The following is a 21,946-nucleotide window of genomic DNA, read 5'->3' on the forward strand; positions in this document are numbered from 1 at the left end:
CCGCCGGGCCTGAACAGGAAGCGCACAGCGCTTCCTTCTCTGCAGACACAGCGCTCGGTGAGCGCTGTGTCTGCAGCGATCTAGAAGGCAGGGACACCTGGGCACTGTCCCTGCCTTGTCTTAGGGTTGCCCTGCTGTCACTGACAGCGGGCAACCCGATCAGCAGCTGCACGATTAGCGTGCAGCTGCTATTTCTGAAAGGACGTTTTAGAACGTGCTTTCAGAAATAGACGTCCACCCATAGGACGTTTATATCCTATGGGCGGACGTGAAGCGGTTAAGTCGCTGTTGTACTTCTTCCTGGGTCAGACAGGACCTTAAGTCAACAAAACAAGGGATTCCCAACCAATCTCCCAAGCTGGTACTTGCCAAGCCTTAAGCTGCTTATCTTCTGCGATCTGACGAGTGCAGGTACATTCAGCTTAGAATAACCATTGACGAACCGTTGGGTCATTTCATTAATGTCTGTCCTTCTTTCCTCAGAAACAAAAGACCGTCGGAAAACTACTAACCCCAGGCTGTGTGGAGGATGTCAGCCAGGGGGTATACGTTTCCTCCATACGTACATCGCAATTTGTGTTGCCAGCGGTTATTGTTTTTGGTGATAAGACGGAGACTATTTCTTTCTTTCTAGACAGTGGAGCAGGGGTAAATTTGATAGATGCCCATTTTTCCCGCACTATGGGTTTGTCTCTCTGTACGCTACAGAGACCTATTCCCATATTCGCTATTGATTCTGCTCCTCTGTCTCAGAGAAACCTCACCCACATTGTTCATAATTTACACCTTCGGGTAGGGGACCACCATAACGAGATGCTTTCATGTTATGTTCTGGAGGGGCTTCCCACTCCGGTAGTGCTGGGTCTTCCCTGGTTGGTAACGCACAATCCAGTGGTGGATTGGCAGGCCAGGGAGATATTGGAGTGGAGTGAGCAGTGCAGAGAAAATTGCTTAAATAGCAATTGCTTAGTCGCCTCCATAACTACCCTACCTACATTTATTTCGGATTTTGAGGATGTTTTTTCTGAAAAGGGTTGTCAGAAGTTACCACCTCATCATCCTTATGATTGCCCGGTTAACCTTATTCCCGGCGCAAAATTACCCAAGACCAGGTTATATAATCTTTCGGGTCCAGAGAGACAAGCCATGAAAGATTATATCTCCGAGAGCTTGGCTAAGGGACACATCAGACCCTCTTCTTCACCCGTGGCTGCAGGGTTTTTCTTCGTTAAAAAGAAAGATGGGGGCCTGCGTCCTTGCCTAGATTTTCGTGAATTAAATCGGATAACCATCCGAGACCCATACCCTCTACCTCTCATTTCTGACCTGTTTAACCAGATTGCGGGTGCTAGGTGGTTCTCCAAACTTGATCTTAGGGGGGCTTACAATCTGATTCGTATTAAGGAGGGGGATGAGTGGAAGACAGCTTTTAACACCCCTGAGGGGCATTATGAAAATCTAGTTATGCCTTTCGGTCTGACCAATGCTCCTGCCGTCTTTCAACATTTCGTTAATGACATTTTTAGTCATCTAATCGGCAGGTTTGTTGTAATATACCTAGATGATATTTTAATTTATTCGTCTGATCTGAGAACACATGAGGTGCATGTCAGACAAGTACTGCAGGTCCTACGGACGAATAAATTATATGCTAAAATTGAAAAATGTGTCTTCGCCGTACAAGAGATACAATTCCTAGGTTATTTTTTATCTGCTTCAGGTTTCCGTATGGATCCTAGGAAGGTCCAGGCAATTTTAGATTGGGATCTTCCTGAGAACCTCAAAGCACTACAACGGTTCTTGGGCTTCGCGAATTTCTATAGGAAATTCTTAAAAAATTATTCACTTATTGTAAAACCCCTTACTGACATGACTAGGAAGGGGACTGCTTTTTCTAAATGGTCTGACGCCGCTAAAGTTGCTTTTTCCTCTCTAAAAGAGAGGTTTACCTCAGCACCTGTACTAGTCCAACCTGATGTCTCTCAGCCTTTTATTGTTGAAGTCGATGCGTCAGAGGTGGGAGTGGGGGCGGTGCTGTCTCAGGGTCCGTCTCCTGGCAAATGGCGTCCTTGTGCTTTCTTTTTCTAAAAAACTATCTGCAGCAGAAAAGAACTACGATATTGGCAATAGGGAACTATTAGCTATTAAACTTGCTTTTGAGGAGTGGCGTCACTTTTTACGGACCACAAAAATCTTCTGTACCTCGAATCAGCTAAGCGTCTCACCCCTAGACAGGCTAGGTGGTCGCTATTTTTTACCAGGTTTAACTTTGTGATTACCTATCGTCCTGGGGCAAAGAATACCAAGGCTGATGCACTATCTCGTTGTTTCCCTGGAGGGGGTAATGTGAGTGATCCGGTACCCATTCTTCAAAGAGGAGTGGTTGTTTCTGCGGTACACTCTGTTCTGGAGGGGAAGGTGTTAGAGGCCCAGGGGGACGCCCCGGTCTCTTGCCCCTCAGAGAAATTGTTTGTACCGTTGAACCTACGTTTCGAATTTTTAAAAGGAACATCATAATTCGGCACTTGCTGGGCACCCGGGTAGTAAAGCAACCTTGGAGCTATTGTCTCGTCGTTTTTGGTGGCCAAGGTTGCGTCAGGATGTATTGGATTTTGTGTCTTCTTGTTCTACCTGTGCGCGCGCGCAAAAGTTTCACATACACGTCCTGCAGGGTCTCTTATTACCACTCGTCATTCCCAATAGACCATGGACACATCTGTCAATGGATTTTATCACTGACTTACCTTTGTCTGCGGGTAAAACAGTTATTTTGGTAGTAGTGGACAGGTTTAGCAAAATGGTACACTTCATTGCGTTACCCGCACTACCTAATGCTAAGACTCTTGCTCAGGTATTCGTCAGTGAAATCGTGAAGCTTCACGGGGTCCCCTCCGATGTTGTTTCGGATCGGGGTACCCAGTTTATTTCTAAATTTTGGAAAGCTTTTTGTTCCCGTTTGGGGGTACACTTGTCCTTTTCCTCAGCTTTCCATCCTCAGTCGAATGGACAGACTGAGCGTACCAACCAAAACCTGGAGACATATCTAAGATGTTTTGTGTCTGAAAACCAAGAGTTGTGGTCATCATATTTACCGTTAGCTGAGTTTGCCATAAATAATCGTTGTCAGGAATCCACTGGCAAGTCACCATTTCTTGTTGCATATGGTTTTCAATTCTGTACTTTCAAAGAGGGGGGGTCTTCTGGGGTTCCTGAAGAGGAACGGTTTTCGTCATCTCTTTCATCGGTATGGCAGAAGGTGCAAGCTAACTTGAAAAATATGGGAGGTAAATACAAATGCATGGCTGATAAGAGACGGTCGCCAGGTCCGGACCTAGGAGTGAATGACTATGTGTGGTTGTCTACTAGGAATATTAAATTGAAGGTTCCCTCTTGGAAACTGGGTCCTAGGTTTATTGGCCCTTACAAAATTGTAGCCATCATCAACCCTGTGGCTTTTCGCCTGGAGTTACCTCAGACTTTTAAAATCCATAATGTTTTTCATAAGTCGTTACTCAAAAAATATGTTCCACCTCTAGAACCGTCACCGCTGCCACCCCCTCCTGTTGTCGTGGATGGTAATCTAGAATTTCAGATATCCAAAATTGTTAATTCTCGTCGGGTCCGCCGCTCTCTTCAATATCTGGTGCATTGTAGAGGTTACGGTCCCGAGGAAAGAATGTGGGTTCCTGCGTCTGAGGTAAACGCCGACAGGCTAATTCGGGTTTTTCATGCCTCTCATCCTGAGAGACCTGGTCCTGAGTGTCCGGAGGCCCCTCGTAGAGAGGGGGGTACTGTCACGAGGGTGTCAAGAACCACGCCTGACTCCGTTATACCCGGGGTCAGGAAGTCGCAGCGGTTGGCTTCACGCTCTATGTAGATAGGACTGTTTCCTTATGGTAGCTTTCTGGGTTTGCTTTGCAAACCCTTTTGGCTCACTCAGGGATCCGTAGCTCCTTCTCCTCAGCTGTTCCTTGTCCAGCACTCCCAACCTCCTTATATTCCTCTCTCACACTTATCTGGTTGCCAGATATAGAGCTTCCTGCCTGGACATCTATTCTGACCTTCTGGAGCTGTGTTGCTGCGTTCTCTGGTAGTTGGTCCAGAACGCTACCCTCCGGATCCCTGTTGGACCTTTGTGGTCTATTGTGGTCGCCCACCTGGGTGAATGTGTTTGTCTGTTTTGTCTGTCCTCTCCCTGGTGTTTCCCTTCTTAGTGACAGTGGTGAAGACTAGCGATCCCACCGGCCCATTTACTATCTAGGGCTCATTTTAGGGAAAGCCAGGGTTCAGGCACGTGATCGCCGCACGGGTGAGGAACCCGTCTAGGGACGTCAGGGCAGTCAGGTGCCAGCCGCAAGGTGAGTTAGGGGTCACCACCTTTCCCTCTCCCTTGCGCAGGGCTTTCCCTTTTTCCTCCCTGTGCGTGACGCCGGTCATTACAGTCCCTCACTTATATCTTCACGGAGTGTGGGCTTTAGACAGGACTTTACATAAAGGCAGACCCCTCCCCCTCTCCGGTTTTGACGATCCTTTCTAAACAGACTGTAAGCTTGTACATTAACTGCCCAGTCATAGCTATCATCCAGCCATGTCTCAGTTATTCCCACTATGTCATAGTCCTCCTCACACATCACTAATTCCAGTTCACCAGTTTTATTAGTCAGGCTTCTGGCATTAGTATACATACATTTGAGAGATTTATGTATATTTTTTACCCTACACCTTTCCTTCTGAACTGTTCTGTCCTTCCATTCCTCCCCCAGTCCCACTACCTTGCCCGCGGTCTCTATCTGCACTATCTTCCCATCCTGTAACGTAATTACCCTCCCAGTCCCTAGTTTAAACACTCCTCCAACCTTCTAGCCATCTTCTTCCCCAACACAGCTGCCCTTTCCCCATTGAGGTGCAGCCCGTCCCTATGATAGAGCTTGTAGCCAATAGAGAAGTCGGCCCAGTTCTCCAGGAACCAAAACCCCTCCTTCCTACACCAGTTCTTGAGCCACTTGTTAATTTCCCTAATCTCCCGCTGCCTTTCTTGTGTGGCCCGTGGTACAGGTAGTATTTCGGAAAATACTACCTTTGAGGTCCTTGCCCTAAGCTTTTGACCTAAATCCCTGAAATCATTTTTAAGGACCCTCCACCTACCCCTAACTTTGTCATTGGTTCCGATATGGACCATGACCGCTGGATCTTCTCCAGCCCCTCCCAGTAATCTGTCAACCCGATCCGCGATGTGTCGAACTCTAGAGCCAGGAAGACAGCACACTGTTCGGCGATCACGGTCTTTGTGACAGATTTCCCTATATGTTCCCCTAATAATTGAGTCTCCCACTACCAGCACCTGTCTGGCCTGCCCTGCTCTCCTGGTCCCCTGCTTACCGGAGCTGACATTCCCCTGACTGGCAGAGGAAGTGTCCTTCTGCGGCAGTGCCGTCTCTGGACTGATATCCCCCTCATCTGCCAAACGTGCAAACTTGTTGGGGTGTGTCAGATCAGGGCTAGCCTCCCTGGCACTCTTCCCTCTACCCCGCTTTCTAACTGTTACCCAGCTAGCTACCTCACTTTCCTCAGCCTCCTCTCTGTCACCCTCCCCCTCATCTACCCCATAGAGTGCTTGCTCGGTGAGAAGCAAACTCTTTTGCAAATTGTCAATGCCTCTCAGTGTTGCAACTTGCCCATTTAGAGACTCGATTTGAGATTCCAAACGGGTAATTTGCTCACATCTTGAACAAAGATATACACCTTTGAACGGCTGTTCCAGGACTGCATACATCATGCAAGATGTGCACTGGACTGCGTTGTCAATTGTGCAACACATACTAAATGGGGATTACACCACAAAAGCGAAAAATACAATATAATGTAGTACTAAGAAACTGGCTAATTGCAGTCCCCCACTGAAGTCCCTGAATCTAAAGTCACTTAATCTTAAGTCACACACATACGCAACCACACTTAATCAACCACGCGTCGCGGTCAAACTCGCATTATATATCTCCTTATATAAATATAAATGCAGCTCACTACACCAGCCTGGTTTGTTTCCCCTCTGGATTCAAAAATTATAGACCTTTTCGCAGTACCTCCAGTTCATTCCGACTAAGAGGTCTGCGAGATCTGGGTTTCGTCTGAACTAGTCCTGCACATGTTGGAGGTATTAGGAGTTATTACTGTATTCATTTCCTTTCTCGAAGTAGGTAGTAGTATAAAGGGGGACCCTTCGCTAAAAAATTACCTCGGGTACGGGCCCCTCTACTTCTACCACCAAATCTGCCCCTGGTGATGGCCACTGATGGGGGTTGTGTTGTAACTTGTCCGTTGGAGTCGCCTTCTGATTCTCCTTCAGAGGAGGAGGGATCAGTTTCAACTTCAAGAGCTATGCTTTGTTTATTAGTGTAGTCAAATACGTGACCTTCTCTAAAGTAAGCCTTATCCCGCATATATTGATAACGCTTACGCTCTTTGAGTTGAGCAGTAAAGCGTTTGACAGTTTTTTGGAGTGCCTGTTCTTTTTCGCAAACTCAGGATCAGGCTACATGCACAAGACTGTTTTTATGGACCGCATCCGAGCCGCAGTTTTGGATGCGGACCCATTCACTTCAATGGGGTCGCAAAAGATGCGGACAGCACTCTGTGTGCTTTCCGCATCTATTGCACCGTTCCGTGGTCCGCAAAAAAAAGATAACCTGTGCTATTCTTGTCCGTTTTGCGGAAAATATGCAGTTATATTAATGGCTGTCCGTGCCATTCTGCGGAACGCATACGGATGCCATTATTGGAAAATGTGTTCACCGTCTCAATATGTTGGCGAAGGGCTATAGTGTTTTTCTCATATATCACCCGCTCTTCCTCTAAGAGTAGATTCATGACACGGAGAGAGGAATCAATTGATTCTCTCTCACACTTTGTCAGAAACTCCGAAGAGCGTATACGGGCCACTGGCAACAATGGGATTCTAAGTCCTCTGGGCACTATTTTAAGTTTCAGATAGGTCTCAAGCGTCTGAATTTCCCAGGGGGCCAAAGATGCAGCTCAGTTCATCAGTGGAGATGACTCACTTTTAAATGTGAAGTACAGAGGCGGGTTCAATCGCCATAGGTGGATGACAGTACAGCAGAACACCTCTTCCTGTCACATGAGGCTAGTGTGCGTTCTTATTGGTTCTCAGATAGAGGCCTCCTAGTTACCATAGATATGCGTTCCACGCTATTCGCACGTGGAACGCATTAGGCCCGGAAGATATCGAAGTGCATGGGATCTCAAACATGTCTGTTATCCTACCGTAGTGACAACCCCCAATCAATTACTGGTAAATCCCGGGGTATCCGAATAAATATTTCCGGTCACAGGGTACATTCACCTGACTGCAAAGATGGCCGTGCGTTCCACCATAGCGCAACGTGGAACGCAAGGGCCACGATTGAATACGACTCTGTACTTCACATTTAAAAGTGAGTCATCTCCACTGATGAATTGAGCTGCATCTTTGGCCCCCTGGAGCCCCCCAGTTCTACACATTGGTCTGTGAGAGGAAGATGTCCACATTGGCGGCAATCAGATAAGTCCTTGGCATTTGTACTTGTTACTAAGAAGTATCTTTGTCTGTACTCTATCACAGACCCGTGTGGTGCTGGGGCTCTCCAGTATTTTTTTTATCTATGATATCTGCTATTGTACCGCATTTTTTACAAGGTCGATACCAGTTGTCCCCTGACGAACCCTATTTATTATAGGGGGAAACGCGTTGGGACTTCATTAAATAAGGAGTGTGTATACCTTGTCTTTAGATAGTTATTTACCCTTTATCTAGGGATTCTTTTTAATGTATCAGATATGTATAGGGCTGCACAGAGATAGGTGAGCCGAGGTACGAGGACAGAGCGCTCCTACCATTAAGGGGTAGCTCTGGGCTGAGCAGTTAAGTGAGGGGCATTGTAGGGGCAGGCATAGGTATTTTTGACGTACTGTCCCGTTTTTACGCCTTATCTACTTGATTAACTGCCCTTCCCTGGGCGACCAGCTCTTGAATTGCCATACTACAGTTATTTAGGTCCTTTGGGGATCGGATTTTATATTATAGTTAATAAAAGTTAAGTTTTATGGTTGCCCTCAGTGATATATACTTTTGTTATTGCAACCATATTTGGATATCTTTTTTTCAGTGATTTTATAAAAAATGACTACCCTTTTCTCTGGGGCCCCCGTATTATGAAGGATATGGTAGCTGTCAAAGGGAGAGGCGCGATCTCTGTTCCTCCTACCTACGTGACGCACCACATGTCAGTTCGGCCCCTAGATGGGAGGGATCACATCACTTAAATACGGCGGTCGCTTCACAGCCATTCTAGTGCCGGAGGTGCAAGCCACATTAGATGGCGTGTGCTCTGCTGTGAACTCTGCAAACTAATATACTTATGCTATCCTAGGCATGCGAGGCTCCTGATGAGATTAGAAATGAACCTTAGGGAAAACAAGATAGCATAGTCAATCTAATGAAGCCACAATTAGTTATCTAGGTTTGGGGCATTATTAGGACTAACTTTAGGGGTGATCGGTAACCCACGCTGCTGTTAATGTAGTAGTGGGGTAAAATTCTGTATGGTCTCCTCCTACTCCTTTCTCCTTATACCCAGTAATCTCTGGACATATACAAGACACGTTGTGGTCCATGTATGTGAGACCTTTTTGTTTTGTATTGACCCTTACGCTCCAACAGTCCACCTGAGAGTGTTGGTCACCTGAGCCCACTCCTTACCAAGGGGATTAACAATACTATATTGCTCAGGTCCACTGTTTGGCAGTAGATTTTGATATTATGAATCCCCCACCCCCTTCTCTATTTTTGTTTGCTTCTATGTTAGAATACACTGCGTGCAGAATTATTAGGCAAATGAGTATTTTGACCACATCATCCTCTTTATGCATGTTGTCTTACTCCAAGCTGTATAGGCTCGAAAGCCTACTACCAATTAAGCATATTAGGTGATGTGCATCTCTGTAATGAGAAGGGGTGTGGTCTAATGACATCAACACCCTATATTAGGTGTGTATAATTATTAGGCAACTTCCTTTCCTTTGGCAAAATGGGTCAAAAGAAGGACTTGACAGGCTCTGAAAAGTCAAAAATAGTGAGATATCTTGCAGAGGGATGCAGCACTCTTAAAATTGCAAAGCTTCTGAAGCGTGATCATCCAACAATCAAGCGTTTCATTCAAAATAGTCAACAGGGTTGCAAGAAGCGTGTGGAAAAACCAAGGCGCAAAATAACTGCCCAAGAACTGAGAAAAGTCAAGCGTGCAGCTGCCAAGTTGCCACTTGCCACCAGTTTGGCCATATTTCAGAGCTGCAACATCACTGGAGTGCCCAAAAGCACAAGGTGTGCAATACTCAGAGACATGGCCAAGGTAAGAAAGGCTGAAAGACGACCACCACTGAACAAGACACACAAGCTGAAACGTCAAGACTGGGCCAAGAAATATCTCAAGACTGATTTTTCTAAGGTTTTATGGACTGATGAAATGAGAGTGAGTCTTGATGGGCCAGATGGATGGGCCCGTGGCTGGATTGGTAAAGGGCAGAGAGCTCCAGTCCGACTCAGACGCCAGCAAGGTGGAGGTGGAGTACTGGTTTGGGCTGGTATCATCAAAGATGAGCTTGTGGGGCCTTTTCGGGTTGAGGATGGAGTCAAGCTCAACTCCCAGTCCTACTGCCAGTTTCTGGAAGACACCTTCTTCAAGCAGTGGTACAGGAAGAAGTCTGCATCCTTCAAGAAAAACATGATTTTCATGCAGGACAATGCTCCATCACATGCGTCCAAGTACTCCACAGCGTGGCTGGCAAGAAAGGGTATAAAAGAAGAAAATCTAATGACATGGCCTCCTTGTTCACCTGATCTGAACTTCATTGAGAACCTGTGGTCCATCATCAAATGTGAGATTTACAAGGAGGGAAAACAGTACACCTCTCTGAACAGTATCTGGGAAGCTGTGGTTGCTGCTGCACGCAATGTTGATGGTGAACAGATCAAAACACTGACAGAATCCATGGATGGCAGGCTTTTGAGTGTCCTTGCAAAGAAAGGTGGCTATATTGGTCACTGATTTGTTTTTGTTTTGTTTTTGAATGTCAGAAATGTATATTTGTGAATGTTGAGATGTTATATTGGTTTCACTGGTAAAAATAAATAATTGAAATGGGTATATATTTGTTTTTTGTTAAGTTGCCTAATAATTCTGCACAGTAATAGTCACCTGCACACACAGATATCCCCCTAAAATAGCTAAAACTAAAAGCAAACTAAAAACTACTTTCAAAAATATTCAGCTTTGATATTAATGAGTTTTTTGGGTTCATTGAGAACATGGTTGTTGTTCAATAATAAAATTAATCCTCAAAAATACAACTTGCCTAATAATTCTGCACTCCCTGTATAATTGATAATAAAGATTTATAATTTTTTATTTTAGCACCGCCATTTTCAGTGATATTATTTAACTAACCTCCTTTGATATCTCTGCGTTATTAAATTTCGAAGAAGTTGTTCTCCTACCATAACTTTTACTATCACAAACTTACTTTCCCTCTACATCTAAGTATAAGTCTGTTTTCTTGAAACCCAAATATTTGTTAATTACAATAGAAACACCTTTTATCCTTCTGAGAGGGGTATTGGGATTATACCACTGATGGTAGGGACCTGTTTTTATTATTGAAGTGTAGGTCATCTATTTATCCCCAGGACTGTAACTGTGACGAGGGGACATCCTCTGCATCTGGAGGAAGGAAGGTTTGTACACAAACATAGAAGAGGATTCTTTACGGCAAGAGCAGTGAGAATATGGAGCTCGGAGGTGGTGATGGTGAGTTCACTAGAAGAGTTTAAGAGTGTCCTGGATGTATTTCTGGAGTATAATATTATCTGGGGTAAGATATTACAAGCTATAGCTACTAGAGATGGGTTATTGATCCAGGGAGTTATTCTGATTGCCTGATTGGAGTCGGGAAGGATTTTTTTCCCCTAAAGTGAGGAAAATTGGCTTCTACCTCACAGTTTTTTTTTTGCCTTCCGCTGGATCAACTTGCAGGATAACAGGCTGAACTGGATGGACAGATGTCTTTTTTCAGCCTTAGAAACTGTGTTACTATGTATGTTACTGTCTTTTTAAAGTGTGTCTCCTGAAGGAAGACTACAGTCGTGGCCAAAAGTTTTGAGAATTACATAAATATTGGAAATTGGAAAAGTTGCTGCTTAAGTTTTTATAATAGCAATTTGCATATACTCCAGAATGTTATGAAGAGTGATCAGATGAATTGCATAGTCCTTCTTTGCCATGAAAATTAACTTAATCCCAAAAAAAACTTTCCACTGCATTTCATTGCTGTCATTAAAGGACCTGCTGAGATCATTTCAGTAATCGTCTTGTTAACTCAGGTGAGAATGTTGACGAGCACAAGGCTGGAGATCATTAGGTCAGGCTGATTGGGTTAAAATAGCAGACTTGACATGTTAAAAGGAGGGTGATGCTTGAAATCATTGTTCTTCCATTGTTAACCATGGTGACCTGCAAAGAAACGCGTGCAGCCATCATTGCGTTGCATAAAAATGGCTTCACAGGCAAGGATATTGTGGCTACTAAGATTGCACCTCAATCAACAATTTATAGGATCATCAAGAGAGAGAAAGAGGTTCAATTCTTGTTAAGAAGGCTTCAGGGCGTCCAAGAAAGTCCAGCAAGAGCCAGGATCGTCTCCTAAAGAGGATTCAGCTGCGGGATCGGAGTGCCACCAGTGCAGAGCTTGCTCAGGAATGGCAGCAGACAGGTTTGAGCGCATCTGCACGCACTGTGAGGCGAAGACTTTTGGAAGATGGCCTGGTGTCAAGAAGGGCAGCAAAGAAGCCACTTCTCTCCAAAAAAAACATCAGGGACAGATTGATCTTCTGCAGAAAGTATGGTGAATGGACTGCTGATGACTGGGGCAAAGTCATATTCTCTGATGAAGCCTCTTTCCGATTGTTTGGGGCATCTGGAAAAAGGCTTGTCCGGAGAAGAAAAGGTGAGCGCTACCATCAGTCCTGTGTCATGCCAACAGTAAAGCATCCTGAGACCATTCATGTGTGGGGTTGCTTCTCATCCAAGGGAGTGGGCTCACTCACAATTTTGCCCAAAAACACAGCCATGAATAAAGAATGGTACCAAAACACCCTTCAACAGCAACTTCTTCCAACAATCCAACAACAGTTTGGTGAAGAACAATGCATTTTCCAGCACGATGGAGCACCGTGCCATAAGGCAAAAGTGATAACTAAGTGGCTCGGGGACCAAAACGTTGACATTTTGGGTCCATGGCCTGGAAACTCCCCAGATCTTAATCCCATTGAGAACTTGTGGTCAATCCTCAAGAGGCGGGTGGACAAACAAAAACTCACTAATTCTGACAAACTCCAAGAAGTGATTATGAAAGAATGGGTTGCTATCAGTCAGGAATTGGCCCAGAAGTTGATTGAGAGCATGCCCAGTCGAATTGCAGAGGTCCTGAAAAAGAAGGGCCAACACTGCAAATACTGTCTCTTTGCATAAATGTCATGTAATTGTCGATAAAAGCCTTTGAAACGTATGAAGTGCGTGTAATTATATTTCACTACATCACAGAAACAACTGAAACAAAGATCTAGAAGCAGTTTAGCAGCAAACTTTGTGAAAACTAATATTCTCAAAACTTTTGGCCACAACTGTACATCAACTCTCTTCTGTTTCAGATATTGTAAAATCTGCATTCTTTTTTGGGGATATTTAAGTCATTAGCGTTAAATGTGGCTATTGGAATGTCCTGCATAGTAAATTCTGAAGATCAAAATGGTCCAGTGTATGTGTTGCGACAAAACATTAAACCTTACAAGTAAACTCCTATAAGTAACAAGATTAACCAAAGTTGGAATGGGTTGTACATCAGTACTAGCTAGAGCTTAATGTACAAGTGATAAAGGATTAGCAGCTGGCAGCTTCTGGGCGAGCCCTAGAGCCCACTTAGTGCCAGAAAGTTTAACAGCCGATTGCACATGGGAGCCAGGTGAAGAGGGGACATGATCATCATAAGGGGGTGAGGGTAACAGCAGGCCTGTGAGACAGCAGCAGGTTGGTTGTGTGCCAATGAGCCAGCAGGGTGGAATCAGTGGGAGATATGGAGTCAAACATAGGTAGACCATCTGCTACTCAGGAACCTAACTGTAAGGAAACAAGCAGTGCACAGGTTCATAAAGGCAGTACGGAGTGTTGGGGGCAAAATGCCATACTTGGCAGTGTGGGGATTTATAATCAAGTTGCTGGAGGACATGTGGCGTTATGCGGTATGGAGTGGTGGTATGCAGGATATGCGGGCAGAAGGTGAAGTGAGATCACGGTGCTAATGCTGGCCATGGCCCTGCATCAACATGGAGCGTCACCATAAAGTGGCTTGGGAAAACTGTGGCATTAATGTAGTGGTACAGCCTGATACAGCAACCGATGCATCTCCCAGCGGCCTGCATGCCATTTCCATTCCCTTCATCTATTGCTTCTGATGTTTCTCCTACCCCTCGTCAGCAATCGATCACCGAGGGAATTGCAAAGAGACAACAGTATGCGTGCACTCATCCAATGGCGCATAAGCTGAACGTCCACCTGGCCAAGTTGCTGGTACTACAGTCCATTCCTTTCCATATTATGGACTCTGATCATTTCAGAGAACTGATGGCATGTGCCCACCTAGGGTGGAGAGTTCCAAGCCGTCATTACATCTCTCTAAAAAAAGAAAAAGCTGTACCAGCCCTGCATACATATGTTGAGCAGAAGGTGAGCCAGTCCTTGAGTCTGTCGGTGTCTGGTAAAGTTTATCCCAGCGCTGATGTGTGGAGCTTAAACTATGGCCAAGGACAATATATGTCCTTTACAACCAACTGGGTAAATGTGGTTCCTGCCCAGGCACACCAGCAACTTGGCCAGGTGATGGCTATGCCGCCTCCATGTTGTAATCATGGGATTTCTGCTCCAATGTCCTTCTCTGCCTCCTCATCCTCCACCTTGTCCTCAGCCTCCACTGTAGGCACAGTTCTGAGTGGTCCTCCATCATACCACCTATGCAAAGCATGGCGTTGTCACGCAGTTCTGCACCTGGTCAGCCTGGGCGAACGGAGTCACACTGGAAAGGAACTGCACAGCATAATCAACCAAGTAATCGAATCCTGACGGTCTCCTTGCCAACTGGAGATAGGAACCTTAGTCCCTGATAACGGAAAAAACATTCAGTCTCGCTGCGTCAGGGAGGGCTGAACCAAGCGTCCTGCATGGTGCACATTTTCAATCTGATTGTCACCCAGGTCCGGAAGTCTTCCAACCAACTGCAAGACGTCTTGAAAACATCAAGGAAACTGTGCATGCACTTCAGCCACTCTTACCATGCAAAACACGCCCTCCTTGAGCTGCAAGGCAGAATGGTGTTTTCCTACACTGCCTCATATGTGATGATTCCACATGTTGGAACTCCACCCTCTACTAGTTGGATTGACTGTATGAGCGGAGGAAACTAGTTACTGATTTATTGGTGATGCAGACAGACAGGACTTCTCCCCTGTGTAACTTTGACATCAGACAGTGACAGATCATGCGTGACACCTGCCGTTTGCTCAGGCCTTTTGAGGAGGCCACTTTATTTGTCAGTCGCCAGGACTATGGGATGAATGATGTCATTCCACTCCTTCACGTCCTGGATGGGATGCTGATATATCTGACTTGCAAGGTGACAGAAGACGTGGCATCTATATCTCAAAGCCACCTGAGCCCTGGGAGGCTGAACAGGAGGAGGACGAGGTTATAAATGCCTAGGAATTCTATGCAGACCTAGGTGGTTTATCTAGAGCTAGAGGGCGATGACACAGATGACCCTGACAGACCGTGGCAGCATGCAGTGGAGATGGAGGCATGGATTCCCTTTGAGTCCCTTGCGGAAATGGCCAGATGCATGCTGAATTGCTTGCGTTCTCACAGCCGTATTATCACCATTCGACAGTGGAATGACTACTGGCTCTCCACAATGCTAGAACTTCACTACCATTCCAAAATGGGGGCCTTTTTATACACCTTCAGATTGGGAGGAAAAACTACTATCAAGACATCTTTTGTAGTCAGTTGGTTGCTGCTTACTCATGCCATCGCCCATCATCACAAAGTCTAATCAGGGTAACCCTCTGAGTTCATGCTCCACTACCATTACTGCTTGAGGGGGTGGGGGCAAGAGCAGCACCAGCTCCATCAGCAGCAATTTAAGTCTGGAGTTTCTAATGAGCAATTTTCTTTACCCGCCTATGAAGAAACCACCCAGCAGCGGGAGGACATGGAGCATTCTTGACTGCACCCTGTCACCCCAGATCCAGGATCCCCTGGACTACTGGGCAGCCAAACTTGAATTGTGACCGCAACTGGCCAAGTTTGCCCTGCGCAAGCTTTCCTGCCCAGCCAGTAGTGCGGCATCAGAGCAGGTGTTTAGTGTGGCAGGTGGCATAGTTACCCCAAAGAGAACTTGCCTTTCAACACTAAATGTTGAGAGACTAACCTTTATAAAGATTAATCAGGTCTGGATCAACCAGGATTTCCAGACACCGGTGCTTGATACAACAGACTAGATAATTCTGGTAGTAATGATCTGACTATAGTGTGCTGCTACACCGGAACATTGTGACAAATGTCCTGGTACTTCTGCCCACGTCCTGCTGCCACTATTCTGATGCTGTCACCTGCCTGATGTTACATGCCTGCTGCCTCTACTGCCATCTGCCCCTACTATGACCTGCCACCATCTTGTGCTGTTACTGCCACTTCTGTTGCCACCCTCCCCACTATGTTCCGGCTCCACTATTGTGACTCTTCATGTTGTTGCCACCTTCCCCACTCTGTTATGGGGCCACTATTGTGACTCTTCATGCTGTTGTCACCCTTACCAGTCTGTTACAGGGCCACTAGTGTCCCTGTTGGGCCGTGTTGACATCACCATTTATTTTTCCATTCTTCTGATCCATCAGAAGAACAGAAAAACAAAACAAAAAAAACGGGTCCTGTCATTTGAGAGCGTCCAGAAGGCCTCTATCACATGATCAGTATTTTGCATGAGGATTTAATCATGATATGGCCCTAACATTGACCTGTAAGATGGAGTTCACACTTCTGTTATTTGGTCAGTTATTTCTATCATTTATTCTGAGGTAAAATGTTTTTTGGTGGGTTTATCTAGAGGTTAACTAGGAATGTTGGTGGCCTGCACAGTGATGTGCACGGCCATATATGTGACCTGCCTGTCATTCAGACGCACAGTAACTGTTTTGCTACCAGAAAGGACTAGACATGCATGTGGCTGCACTGCAAATTGATGTACACCAGGATACATTCTCCCTAAAGTTTAACTGCAGGCCGGGATAAACCTGATTTAACGCGCTTCATGATGAATGAATTAATACAGTAATGTGAATAGAATTAACTGCTTTATGTGGCAAGACATGATCTTAAAAAATATAATTTCAGAAATTTTTTTAAATAAATCAGAGAAGATACAATTTGTTTCAATGACTGGAAAAATATACTACAGTCGTGGCCAAAAGTTTTGAGAATGACACAAATATTAGTTTTCACAAAGTTTGCTGCTAAACTGCTTTTAGATCTTTGTTTCAGTTGTTTCTGTGATGTAGTGAAATATAATTGCATGCACTTCATACGTTTCAAAGGCTTTTATCGACAATTACATGACATTTATGCAAAGAGTCAGTATTTGCAGTGTTGGCCCTTCTTTTTCTGGACCTCTGCAATTCGACTGGACATGCTCTCAACCAACTTCTGGGCCAATTCCTGACTGATAGCAACCCATTCTTTCATAATCACTTCTTGGAGTTTGTCAGAATTAGTGGGTTTTTGTTTGTCCACCCGCCTCTTGAGGATTGACCACAAGTTCTCAATGGGATTAAGATCTGGGGAGTTTCCAGGCCATGGACCCAAAATGTCAACGTTTTGGTCCCCGAGCCACTTAGTTATCACTTTTGCCTTATGGCACGGTGCTCCATCGTGCTGGAAAATGCATTGTTCTTCACCAAACTGTTGTTGGATTGTTGGAAGAAGTTGCTGTTGAAGGGTGTTTTGGTACCATTCTTTATTCATGGCTGTGTTTTTGGGCAAAATTGTGAGTGAGCCCACTCCCTTGGATGAGAAGCAACCCCACACATGAATGGTCTCAGGATCCTTTACTGTTGGCATGACACAGGACTGATGGTAGCGCTCACCTTTTCTTCTCCGGACAAACCTTTTTCCAGATGCCCCAAACCCTGGAAAGAGGCTTCATCGGAGAATATGACTTTGCCCCAGTCCTCAGCAGTCCATTCACCATACTTTCTGCAGAAGATCAATCTGTCCCTGATGTTTTTTTTGGAGAGATGTGGCTTCTTTGCTGCCCTTCTTGACACCAGGCCATCTTCCAAAAGTCTTCGCCTCACTGTGCGTGCAGATGCGCTCACACCTGCCTGCTGCCATTCCTGAGCAAGCTCTGCACTGGTGGCACTCCGATCCCGCAGCTGAATCCTCTTTAGGAGACGATCCTGGCTCTTGCTGGACTTTCTTGGACGCCCTGAAGCCTTCTTAACAAGAATTGAACCTCTTTCTCTCTCTTGATGATCCTATAAATTGTTGATTGAGGTGCAATCTTAGTAGCCACAATATCCTTGCCTGTGAAGCCATTTTTATGCAACGCAATGATGGCTGCACGCGTTTCTTTGCAGGTCACCATGGTTAACAATGGAAGAACAATGATTTCAAGCATCACCCTCCTTTTAACATGTCAAGTCTGCCATTTTAACCCAATCAGCCTGACCTAATGATCTCCAGCCTTGTGCTCGTCAACATTCTCACCTGAGTTAACAAGACGATTACTGAAATGATCTCAGCAGGTCCTTTAATGACAGCAATGAAATGCAGTGGAAAGGTTTTTTTGGGGATTAAGTTAATTTTCATGGCAAAGAAGGACTATGCAATTCATCTGATCACTCTTCATAACATTCTGGAGTATACGCAAATTGCTATTATAAAAACTTAAGCAGCAACTTTTCCGAATTTCCAATATTTATGTAATTCTCAAAACTTTTGGCCACGACTGTACACAGCCAAAGGATCCCTCTGTCCCTGGAAAGCCCACAAACAGAAAAAAAGAATAAATTGACTTCCTGAAACCCTTTTTGGTATTAAATTAAATTAATAATTGTAAACCGTATGGTAAATTTCAAAACTGGGGAAATTTCAAACGTCTTGCTGTGATTGGCAACTGAGGCAGAAAAAAAACGGGTTTCCCTCCTCATTCTATGCTTGCAACACGTCTGGCGTTTCTGAATATACTTCTGGGTGGAAGGGATTTAGTGAAATAAGTGGTGTTCTGACAACTAGTGATGGATGAACATCTGATGGGACGGTTCGCGAACGCGATCGCTCGAACTCGCTCAAATGTTTGTTCATTTTAATGGCAGGCGAACATGAAAAACCTCCAGGTCATATTTGCAGCCACAAAATACTAGATGTGCACACATAGTCCCACAACATGGACACTGACATACCAAAAGATTTTGCGATCGACAAGCATTCTCTTTTTATTGGCGAAATTTCGGCAAAGTATTAATCGCAAAAGCACATGCACTATTAAGGCGTGGCCTACAGCAACTGGTTTGCACCGACTAGCAATTAGATGGATGCGATGGTTGGAACCAAGTTCAACGACAAAGAGGAAGAACTCCTGCGGACTTTAAGTAATCTTACATTAAAGTAGTGTATTTGATTACATTTCACCTGCATGTCTGAACAATCACTTTATATGCATAAAGAGTGTTATAAAAAGGTTTTTCACAACTACGAACCGTACAAACCTGGCCTGCCATCCTGCAGAGTGGACGAGCGCATGGAGTCATTGGTTGCTAACTCGCTATGACGCCGTGCGCTTCTTGCCGCCACCGCTGTACATTAATACACTTGTATAGATCATACAAGTGTATGACAGTACAGCGGTGGTGGCCGGAAGCGCACATCGTCATAGCAACCAATGACGCCGTGCGCTTGTCCACTCTGCAGAACGGGTTTGTATGGTCCGTAGTTTTGAAAAAACATGCCCGTGTGCAGGCGGCCTAAATCTAATATCTCTACCTCAAAGCATTAAATACTTTTTGCAGTTTACTTGAGTAAATTATTTTCAATACTATTATTGGTAAAAATTGGGATTATATGCTTGCATTTTTCTCTTGCAGCAGATGTTGGGGCGGGGATATGACCGCACCCGGTCCCACGCCGAGAAGCAGAGAATTGTGCGGGAGCTGGCCTATAAAATCTGGGGCCAAACGGGTGTAAAACACTGCCGTCTGGCCATTATAAAAAAAATGGTCAGACATGAAGAGAAGACAGCCCCAGTTTATAAAAAGAATCCGGGACGGAAAATGCCCAGGTACATGCGTAAATAACTTTTGTATGTTTTGCCAACACTTTGTAATGCATACAGTGCTAAGCAAAAGTATTCACCCCCTTGACTTTGTTCTTTTTTTTATGTTGCCTCACCCCCTGGAATGGAATGAACATGGATTGTTTGAGGATTTCCATTATGTAATTTGTAGAACATGCCCACAACTTAGACCTTCTTTTAAATTGGTTAATTGTAAAGCATACAACTAATAGGACAAAATAACAGAAAAGGTTAATGTGGATAACTATTCACCCCCCTAAAGTCAATACTTTGTAGAGCCACCTTTTGCGTCAATCATAGCTTCAATTCGCTTTGGTTAAGTCTCTATGAGCAGTTGCCACATCTTACCACTGGGGTTTTTGCCCATTCCTCCTTGCAATACTGATTCTGCTCCTTCTAATTTGAGGTTTGCGCTTGTGAACAGCAATCTTTAAGTCTGACCACAGATTTTCTATTGGATTGAGATCTGGGCTTTGACTAGGCCATTCCAACACATATTTATGTTTACCCTTAAACCACTCAAGTGTTGCTTTAGCCGTGTGTTTGGGGTCATTGTCCGGCTGGAAGGAGAATCTCCGTCCTAGCCTCAGATCACGCACAGAGTGGGACAGGTTTTGCTCAAGAATATCCCTGTCCATGTTTCCCTCAACTCTGACCAGTTTCCCAGTCCCGGCTGCTGAAAAACATCCCCACAGCATGATGCTGCCACCACCATGTTTCATTGTGGGGATGGTGTTCTTTGGGTGATGTGATGTGTTGGCTTTGCACCAGACAAGTGACGGACTGAACAATCACTGGGTCTGCAGTAGAAATCTGAGAGCTAGCCTCCTTCCTATGGGCTATGGACCCAGGACTATGGAGACCCCCACTCTGACCTATTTGGGTTAGAAGGAACTATATTTTATAGGCCACATCTTTCCTATCCCCCATTAAAGTTGCATGGTGTGAATCCATAAACGCAATAAGGGTTAACTCTGCTCTGAGACTCCCAATGAATGGGTTAGTTTATTTGTCCCTTTGTTCTATTGTGTTAGTGATGGGATTAAGAAGTAGCCGACTCTGGTGTACAGAAGTAGATCATCCTATGATACACTGAGGAGATAATCCCATCCCATGGGTCTCCTCTCGCCCTATTGTTTCATCAAGACACTGTGGAGGGGATGTCTTTTTTCATACTGTTAATTTTTGATTGAGTTATGCGTCATAAAGCTGGCAGCCACTGCAATTATAAATAGATCCTGCCATATTGGAATTTATTTATATCTAATGTTCTTAAGATTTTGGAGTTGTTTATCGAAAATCTGAACATTCTGTCATCACAGAAGTTCCTATTCCCTCCTTTCGGAGAAGGCGATCGGCCGTGGAGGTTCAGGAGGAAGAGGAGGCCGGACCATCCCAGCCTATTGAGCCACCTCCACCAGATGTGGGAGAAGTGAAGGAGGTCGAAAGTGCTGTTCCCTCAAGCACCACCCCATCTCAGGACTCGGAGGCGATCACCAGCAACCGCCAGGAGGGTAAATATGTACACATAGCAATATGATTATGTATCCATAACATGTACATAAACATTAAAAGGGACAACAATGAGGCGACAACATACACTATAGTAATACAAAAAAATAACACTGGACAATAACTCTTTAATCTACATTAAAACCATTAACTTAACAAATAAATTATATTAAACTCATTAGAACTATCACTAACTAATAAACAAAATAAAATTATACTGTACTGAAATATCACTAACGTATAAACTATATAATGATCATAAATATCACTAACGTATTGAGATTTAAATCGTTAATGTGTATAAAGACTAAATAAAAAAAAAAGGTAAATAGACAGACACATTTTGTACCGCCGTGTACATAACAACAGTTTCGATAAAAATATCCTATGATCTAACCCCTCCAGTGAACACTTTAAACATAAAAAAAAGAAACAATTGAAGGAATATAAATTTTTTCAACCTAACATCACTAAAAGTGCAACACCAAGCTATCAAAAAAGGCACATGCCCCCCAAAATAGTAACAGTCAGTTCATTCTGCAAAAAATGAGACCCTACCATTAGACAATCGCCAAATAAAAATAATAATATGGCTCTCAAAATATGGAGACAGTAAAACATGAATTGTTTTTAGTTCAACAATGCTTTTATTGTGTAAAATAGAAATAACAAAAAAATAAGGAAAAATATTCGTTCTTGCCGCATCTGTAACAACCAGCTGTCTAAAAATATCATACCAAATAACCCCTCAGGTGGACACCTTTTTAAACAAAAATTTAAAACTCTCAAAAAAGGCAATTTTTTGGACAACTTTTATCACAAAAAGGTGTAATAGCAAGCGATCATAAAGTCAGATGCACCACAAAATAAAGGTTTAAAGGTTTAATAAGAGTTGCAAATAATGTTCATATTTTTATTTTTTTTTAAAACA

The 21,946-nt window shown here is 44.3% G+C and overlaps 1 protein-coding gene and 1 pseudogene across 1 annotated transcript in view; both read right to left on the reverse strand.

Annotated features, from left to right (window-relative positions):
• The window catches only part of LOC120989580 (A disintegrin and metalloproteinase with thrombospondin motifs 10-like), a 450,152-nt gene that overhangs the window by 400,114 nt on the left and 28,092 nt on the right, over nt 1–21,946 (reverse strand). The gene's annotated exons all lie outside the window — the stretch shown is intronic.
• On the reverse strand, nt 321–439 carry LOC120992855 (annotated as a pseudogene).

Source organism: Bufo bufo, chromosome 2, assembly GCF_905171765.1.
Source record: "Bufo bufo chromosome 2, aBufBuf1.1, whole genome shotgun sequence".
Lineage (NCBI taxonomy): Eukaryota > Metazoa > Chordata > Amphibia > Anura > Bufonidae > Bufo > Bufo bufo.